This window comes from Ciconia boyciana, chromosome 22 (genome assembly GCF_034638445.1).
Source record: "Ciconia boyciana chromosome 22, ASM3463844v1, whole genome shotgun sequence".
Classification (NCBI taxonomy): domain Eukaryota; kingdom Metazoa; phylum Chordata; class Aves; order Ciconiiformes; family Ciconiidae; genus Ciconia; species Ciconia boyciana.
This window is the reverse complement of record NC_132955.1, coordinates 5,437,476-5,446,242: the sequence shown is the minus strand read 5'-3', so window position 1 is coordinate 5,446,242 and position 8,767 is coordinate 5,437,476. Positions and strand designations below refer to the sequence as shown.

Genomic DNA, 8,767 nt, shown 5'->3' with positions numbered 1-8,767 from the left:
TCCTACATCAGAACAAGAGGTGAAAAGTAAGCACAGGCATCATCGCCATCCCACTTACTTTAACTCAGACTGGAAAATCTCCTCCTCGTCCGACGTCTCTCCATCGTACAGCTCAGCCATGGATTTTTTATGCTGGGAATCGAGGGGTCGGTACAGGTCTCTAAGCCACTGCGGTTTGGTTTTGCTGAGATCCGAGCCCTGGAAAGCGCCAGGGAAGGGAAGGTTTTGGAGAGGGTGAGAAACAGCCAGCAGTGCAGTTTGCAGGCAGAGGGGAGACCTGGCACGTGCTCTCTGCCCTTACCTGCTCTCTAATGTCGTACTTGTTCGTGCTCCATCCCCGTGGCAGGAGTTTTTGAAAGAACCTGGAAAAAAAAATGAAAAGAAGGATAAAAAGTGGAGGCAGCTGGTGACGGCAGTGATTGGCAGGAAGGTTGCCTGCACCCTGCCCTGCTGGGGAAGCAGCTACTGTAGGTTCAGGCAAGTGGCATTCACAGCGCTGCAAAACATCTGGATTTAGCAGGTTAAAGGGGGAGAAAAAAGGCTTTCGTGCGTCATCACCCCAGAATTCACCGTTCCCAGTCCATAGCAGGGAGGCTTGGCCAGGGAGGGCTGCAGCGGGTGCCAGCACCCTGCCAGGGCTGAAGTCTCTACCTGCTCGGGGCGATGTTTCAGCTGACCCTAAGGAAGATGAGGAGCCCCAGAAGGAAGGGACGGTGCTGGCTGATGTGGCTGGAATGAGTCCTGCTTTAGCCGGGATGTGAAAGGCATCTGGGGAGGACAGGAGCAAACTCTTCAACAGCCTCTGGGGAGCAGGGCAGGGAGAAATAGGGCAGAGCTGTCACCAGAGGAGAGTTTTGCTGGGAACCAGAGCAGACAGGTATTTCCTTGTGGCCGGGCAGCATGGTCGCAGGGATGTGGGACCACATAGGAGCCCAGGGCCAACACATTCACCACATCCAGGCTGTAGCATCACCGGCACGGAAAAGGGCTGCCTGGGTGGCTGGTTGAGATGTGAGCTTACAGCCGTGCCAGTCACTCACACTTTGGGGTCCCTTTTCTGGGCCTCTTAAAAAAGCTACGTGTTTTAATCATAGACTGGTGAGTCTTCGGCAGCCGGCACCCGCGTGGCTGGGGGGCTCGGGGATTAGGTGCTATTCAGAGTACAGACTGTTCGTGGCACAGCAGTGGCATGGTGCAGGGAGTAATTACCATCTCGGGCGTGATTTACCGGTGCTTTGGGGTTGGGAAGCGGCTGCAGGTTTTTGGGAGCAAACCTGGGGAAGGAGAGAGAGAGACTTGTAACATCAGGATTTTCTTGTCATACTCTGTAAAACAAGGGAGGCCAAAAGGTTCTTCCTCCAAGCGAGCCCATTATATACACGTGCAAGTCTGTGCCAGCAGCCACGTTTTTAGAAAGAGCCCATCCTCCCTTCCCAACTCCCCGCTTTTCCCTGCCTCCGGAATGACCTGAACTCCCAGAGCTCTCCTAATCTCAGCAATGTTTATGTCTGCCTTTCTTATCTGCAGTGCTTTGCAGGGTACTCCCCTCCTGTTTTATCCCAGTCTGAAACATGCAGGTAGGCTTTTAAAGAAATAAAAGCTTTGTTTTCTGAGGAGAAGGGCCCCAAAGGGAGGCTGAAACTCTGCGGGCATGCTGGGTCCTCTCCCTGCCTGCCTCTGGCACTGCCCTGACCCACGCGGAGCTGTGGCACCTTGCAGAAGGGCTTGATCTTGGCAAGAGGGAAGGTATCAGGGGAATCGCCGCATGGCTGAAAGCAGTCGGTGCTGGCAGGAGAGCAGAACAGAGTCAGGAGAAGAGCCTAGGAGGTGACTCCATAGGGCTAGGGATTGCGGGATAAAACTCGGGGAAGGGCTGATGGGAGAGGCTGTGATGAGAGGAAGCTGTTAGGAAGGCTGCAAAGCAGAGCTGTGGACAGGTCGTGACAGATGCCAGGACAGGCTCCCCCCCAGCAGGCTGGAACCCATGCTGAGCTGTATGGCGTGGATGCCGCAACAAGCTCCAAGGTTGGAAAAACATCTCCTGTGCTACCCAGCATGTCCACGGGCATCCGCAGCGGCATCCCGGGGCTCATAAACTGTGCGGGGAGGCACCGCCCTGCCCCGTGCACTCCAGCTACAAGGCTTGACTGACAGCTGTCTGTCAAACGAGTTATTGGCTTACCTCGATGAGACAAATCACCATGAGATTAATCATGATGATGACAGACACTGATACCGCTAACAGGAGCCTGTTGCCAGAGGTGTACTCTGGTTTCCACTGGGCGAAAAGGAGAGAAAATCAGGAGGGGAGAGAGGGTTGCTCCTTCCATCCCCCACTGTCCAGAAGGACACATCCAGCCATGCCCAGTATCTCTCCTACCTTCCCTGGGGGTTTCCTGCCCGCCTCCCTGGCCGGTGACATGGCATTGGAAACATTCCTTTCCAGGAGACACTGGCCTGTGAGAGCAGAGGCTCCCTGGTCACCTTGCCTCTCGCCGAGCAGCTTTATGAGCAGCCCCGTCTTCGAGACCATCTTTGCACAGGCCAGCTGGAGCTCGGGCAGGCTGCAGTCCCTCCTCAGGGCTCGCGCCACGTGGGCCATGAACGTCCGCAGGGCTTCGTCTGGGACGAGCAAGCGCAGGTGATGATGGACCTTGGTTTCAAAGAGGTCTCCTTGAACCGATGCGCCATCTGGGCTGTCGGAGCTACCTGGTTTATTGAGGAAACTGGATCCTTCCTTTCGTTGCTTCCAGTGTGTTTCTGCGGTTCGAGGGACGGCTGGTAAATGCCCATGCAGAGAGGAACCCTCTTCTTCAGCCGTGTCCTCTAGCGTGCTGCTTGCAGCGGGGGGGCTGTTGTTAACCAACAGGTCATAGAAAAAATGCTGGTTTGTGTTTAGCCTCTGCTCTGCTTTACTTTCTCTTGGTGTCGGCTCTTCCTCTGGATTCACATTGCCAAATGTCTTGTAGAAAAGCTGATTACTTTCATTCAGATACGGGCTGTCCCCCTGCTTGTGCTTTTTGTAAGTCCAAACATAGTCCTGCCTTGGAGATGGTGCTTCCTCTGCATCTTCTACATCCTCCACATCCTCCATCCCATGAGTTTTCTTGGTCTCTTCCACAGCATCGGAATAATTCTGAATCTTAGAAGTCCCGGACAACTGAGGGGCCTCTGCTGGGGAGCGCGAAAGGGAATGTTTTGAGAGAGGTGTGGATATTTTGTGATGTCTGAGGATGGAGACGTTGTCAGTGGGGTTTAACCTGCCAGCTGCTTCCCAGGGGTTTAATGCTGCCTGGTTCAAACCTGAGGCACGCTGCTTTTGCACCCAGCCTGTGGTTGTCTCTCCCTCCACTGCTGGGACCTCCTGCACCTCGTGCTTCTGCATGGCAGGCGCTGGCAGGGGTGAGATGGTGTTTTTCACAGTCACGATGCTTTTAGCCTTGTGCAGCTGCTTCTTCAGCTCGGCCGCTAGCGCCTTTGCTAGAAAATAGAGTTTCCGTATATCAGTTTCACTGGTCCAGCCCATGTGCTGAATGCCGTGCAGCATCAGCATCAGCTCATTACTGGTTTTGCCTTCCTGCCTAGATAGGTGCTGAGGAGAATATGAATTTGTTCTGGAAATGTGATCATTCGGGTTACTGAGGTCACCATCAGCGCCACTCAGGCTCAGGACAACCGCAAGCGTTACGGTTTCACGGTCTCCGAGCGAAGGCTCCTTGGGCTTGAGGTTCAACACCGTGCTGGCATTCAGTTTTCTGGATTGCACCGGTTCCGTTATTTCTCCTTGCTTCTCTTCCAGAGGATCTGTGCGAGCTGTAAAACACCAAGAGAACAGGTCAGTGACTTGCACATCACGAGAAGCTTTCTGCCAAAATACAGGGTCAAAGGTTTACCCTGAGCAGCAGGCGCTCATTTTTAAGACAAGGGAGTGTGTGAACTGAATGGTGGATGTGTTACAGATGGAAAAAACTTGTTAAATCAATCAGATTATCTCATCGGGGCAGAACAGAGAGATGTTTCTTTTCTGGTGTCTCCCAGGGCTCTGTTTGGATCGGTGGGAAACATCCCAGGGGAATGGGTTTGCTGTCAGAGAGCTTCCCACAGCTCGATACAAGCCAGTGTTGAGTTGCTAAATCACCATAAAGCTTTTAAACTAGGACTGAGCTTGGAAAGCAGAATACCCAAAGATGCGGCGTTTGTCCCTGATCAGTTATCCCAACTAGCCCTTCAGTCAGGAAAACCTGGGATGTTTCACATTAAAATGCCTCTGGGTTGTAGTCTGCAACAATCTGCAGTCAGAGCGAGCCCCCGATAACGGAGAGCTGTTTCTCTGCTGATGGATGCAGCTCCCGTCACCAGGCCTAGAAGAAGTGGAAGAGTGGGGATTTGAGCCAGAGCGATGCTAACCCCAGGAGGGCTCCGCCCCGGCGCGCAGAGGGCACACGCTGAGTCTGCAGAGCTAGGATAAGTCTTCAAGAGTCCTGCACCAAGGCTGCAAACACAACCTTATCTCTACTCCTGCTTTGCACGTAGCTTAATGCCAGAGGCAGGGTGACATGGTCAAGAATATTTACAGATTACAAAGGTATTTAGGCCTTTTTTTCCTGTTAAAATGATAGGAAATTGGACACATAAATACTTTAGAGGTATCTAGCCCTAAATGGCTTACCAGCCTGTTTTCCCTAGACCTGTGGCGAGGTTAGGTTCACTTGTCCACATCCAGTTTGAAAATGAGTTACTTGGGGACATGGAAACCTTACTGTATCTATTTGCAGAAGTCCAGCTTGTCTCTGCTTTGAATGGGATGATATTTACTCTGTGCAAAGATTGAGGAGGACAGTGCATTGCTCACGCTGCACAGGCTAACAAGGGAATAACGATGCTTGGTGTTCACCTAATGCCCTGCAAAGGAGATCGGGGTTACTGTCCTCTCTCCTACACATGGGGAACAGGGCGGCAGAGAGACCAGGCAATTTTCCAAGGTCACTCGGGCAATTTTTGGAACCTGTATATCCCAGACCCCCTCCAATACATCGTGCATTACAGGAGGTTTCTGCAGAGCCTGCCTAGGGGCATCCACGCTTGGTTACGGGTCTTGGTGTTTCCCGTGTGGGTGGCAGGTTTGAGGTGCAGCTCAGCACATGCCACCTTGCCAGAGCAATGCGAACATTGCCAGATCCTTTGGCCGGGTCTATGCTGCGCTAGGGACCCCTCTCGCCACTGAACTGCGACCAGCCAAGGTACGGTGGCAGTGGGAAAGCTCGGGAGGTTGTCAGGGGAAATCTGGGGGGCTTCCGAGCAGACGGTGCCTTCCAGCGCTTGGGAACGGTACTGGGCATGCATGATTTCCTTGGCTAGATGCGCTGTGTGGATTGGAAGCTCATGTGTTTGTTTAGCCCAGCAAGCTATTTCTTCTCAAGATAGTATTTGACACAGAAGATATGTGTAATCACTAGTAACTTTTCAACCCTTGTTTTTTCCAAGTCATGTGCTTGAGGGGGAACTTTTTGTGCCTGTGGCTCAGGGAGCAGAGTCAGAGGCCTCCCAGGTCTCACCTGAGCTGCCTGCACTGGCCTTTGGGCTGATTAAAGGCCTCACATGGATGAAGCTCTTCTAGCTGCGCTCAGCGAGCAGCGTGGAGTCTGCCTAGGTTTAGTGTCCCTGGGACTGGCCAGGGGCCACCGGGCTGAGCTGATGCCATCAAGGTGGCCAGCGCTGCCTGGGAACCCACACAAAATGGGGCCATGCTACAGCATCTCCTAAAGCTAGAGGAAACCGGGCAGATTTGAGGAGTCTACATCATCGAGAAGCTTACTGCACTGGGGAGTGCTGGTGGTGCACAGGTTCTCGCAGTGGAACTTGATGGTCCTGCACGGGGTTTCAGTGGTGTGTTTCTCCTGGCAGAGGCAGCAGGCCATATCACTGGGCAGTTTGCTAAAGATAAGAGGTTACTGGAGAAAAACCCAGCATCTCAATCCATGTCTCCGAGTCCAGCTCAGGTAACACACAGATAACACATCATGGTTTTGCTTGGATTTCTTCTACAGCTCTGGAAAACTTCCCACCCCCCAGTTCCAATGGACAAATATGTTATCCAAATTTGTAAGAGAGGTTTCAGATAGGAGATAGACTTCTCCAGTGGCATCAAAATGTTGATTTTACCTTTGAAAATGGAACCAATCCCAAAATGCAGTTTGAAACAGAAATGCACCCCACCTTGATTTAAGGCTTCCCTTTGAAAAACCTGGAAAATGTCATCTAAAAGGTGAAATTCTGCTTCTTAGCAGGTGGGTTTGGGAGGTTCTCAAAAGTAAATCGCAAACTTTAGGCTTACTGGCGTTATTCTGATTTAGTGGTGAGCTGGTTTGTTTCCCAAGCAGACACCTTGTTTCAGCAATTACGATCCGCTGGCGTCTGGGACCGAGCCCCTGCATACTCACAGCGTTTCCAAGCAGACTGTTGTCAGGAGGAGTGTGAGCAATGTCTGCTGAGTAACTTGTGTTGCACCCAGGTCTCTGAAAGGATTTGAAAAACCATATTAAATTTTCAGGCGGCATTACCAGAACTCTGCTCTGAGAACAAGACCAGATCCCTGATGATTGTGGTGGTGTTTGCAGAAGGATCCACTTCTGCCTAATCAAACAGAAATGATTCAAAACCCTGTCGTCTTCCTGCTTTGACCTGTTCCTAACCACGGGGTCTGAATCAGGAGGGGATCCTGCAGATCTCGTGGGAGACAAATGCAAACAGAAAGGATTCCCTGGCTCCAAACCCTCCTCCTGCTCTCCTGAGATGGCAGCTCCAGTCCTTGAAGGGAGACACTTCTTGCCCAAGAGGATGAATTCACTGTGACCTTGGAAAGAGAGATTATACCAGTGAAAAGAGAAAATTTGCTGAGCAGAAAGCAAAGGGTAGCTGTGGGATAGCGGGGCTGCGAGCAGGACCTCTGCAAAAAGCCTGGACGTCTTCCTCCCTGAGGAGTCACACAGATGTGAGCAGGAGCCATAGGATGCTGTGAATCGTGATCAACACAGGGCACCATCTGCCCTGAGCTGCGTCAAGGCAGCGGGGTGGGATGTGGGGTGTGCAGGAGCCCAGGACTGCTGGCACGAGCGCCCCAAAGACCAGGATCCCACCTTCTCAGCGCTGAAGCAGGAGCGGGGGGCATTCCCAGACCCTTCAGGCCACTCCACAGCCCCAGACCTTGACGTCTTTTGTGTCCCAGCTCCTTAGTTGCTGTGCAGCTGGGGACACACTAGAACTGCTTGGCATTTGCCTTGCTCTGCTGGTGCCAGGGTTATTTGTGCCTCTAGGCTGGAAGAAGAGTGAGATTTGCTACTGGATCTCTGCTTTCCTGACAACATGGCACTTGAGAGAGACAAAGATCTATATTAATCTGGTAAAAATGAGTCAATACTTACAGATATTTGACTGAAGGCAGCTTGAAGAACGATGTGTCACCAATAACGGACAGGGGGTTGTGGCTTAGGATCCTGAAAAAAACAACACACCACTGTGAGTGGGCGATGGGAAGGACATGATCTGTGTGGGTAGGGGCACGTGGGGGTGGCCTGTCCACATGTCCTCTTACGTACATAGACCCATGAGTCTGGAAAGCCAAGATCAGCTGGCCCTATGCAGCAGGCACTGGAGAAATGGGAGATGGTTAAAAGACTTAATGTAGAGTAAAAAAACCCAGGGGTTCCTGAACTGTACGAACACAGCTAAATCAAAGTGAATTTCCACTAGATCATTGCAACGTATTCCTGTGATCAAGGAGTTTTTCCTCTTTGCCAGTCTTCACATTTCTACCCTTTGAATATCAGAGAGGCCCAAAGAGAGTTGTGCCTGTTGGATATGATGCGGAATTACACTGAAATCCCCTCTCCAGGCTCCTCTCCGCTGTGTGAGTGGTGTAAAGAGGTTTATGGTGGGTAAGGATCCAGCACTTTTATGGATGGCAGATGTGGATTTGGCTGAACAATTTTTACTCAAACCTTCCCAAAGAATTTCCTTTCAAGTGGAGAACAAACATAGGAAATTTCAGCCTGAAGATAAAGAATTGGCTCAGTGCTACATGTGTGAGGAAGGGCCTGGGATGAAGGCTAGAGGCAGGAACAGATGCTGATGGGCTGATTCACAAAATATATCAGGTCCTGATTATCTCCAGCTAAAAGAGCAAAAGCCCAGAAGTGCTTCTTCTGGGAAACACAACATCTCTTTCTTTCCTCCTCAGTTCACACCTTCTCTTTGGTTCCCTTGACCAGGACTTTGATGTTATTTTGGAGTGTAACTTTCCATATTTTCTTACATTTCCACTGTCCATAAACCTTTACTCTATTACTGCATCCAGCCAAGCAAAGCCGTGGCCTAGTCCTACGGGAAATGTCGTTCATAATTTACTCTGCCACCTTATTTGGTGTATCACGTGAGAAGTACTGCACTTTTCAGGAGAGCAGGGAGACTGTGGCCTTTTCCTTATGTATATGAACCCTTGGTGGGCAACGCGCCCTGGCTTCCCACTTACTTCAGGTCCAGATGGAAACGGTGATCCTATCCCTGGAAGGGCTTCTTGACAGAACCAACTATGGATTAAGTCACATTTTCTCAAGACACCAAAAGAACAAAGTTTCCTTTTTGTGGATGTTTTTGAGACCCTTTACTTTTAAATGCAAATACGCAAAGTGAAATTTCTGGCTAGAAATCGGGGTCACATCCCATACCCCACATCACCCTGCCTCTTGTCCCCTCCTGCAGCATTTCTTTC

At 51.1% G+C, this 8,767-nt stretch overlaps 1 long non-coding RNA gene across 1 annotated transcript; it reads right to left on the bottom strand.

Moving 5' to 3' along the window:
• Positions 1–109: 109 nt before the first annotated feature.
• Positions 110–1,244, bottom strand: LOC140662606 (uncharacterized). The gene is made up of 3 exons (XR_012046130.1): positions 1,210–1,244; positions 302–362; positions 110–198 (listed from the first exon to the last, which is right to left on the bottom strand). It is a non-coding gene; the product is annotated as an uncharacterized lncRNA (long non-coding RNA).
• Positions 1,245–8,767: the final 7,523 nt, after the last annotated feature.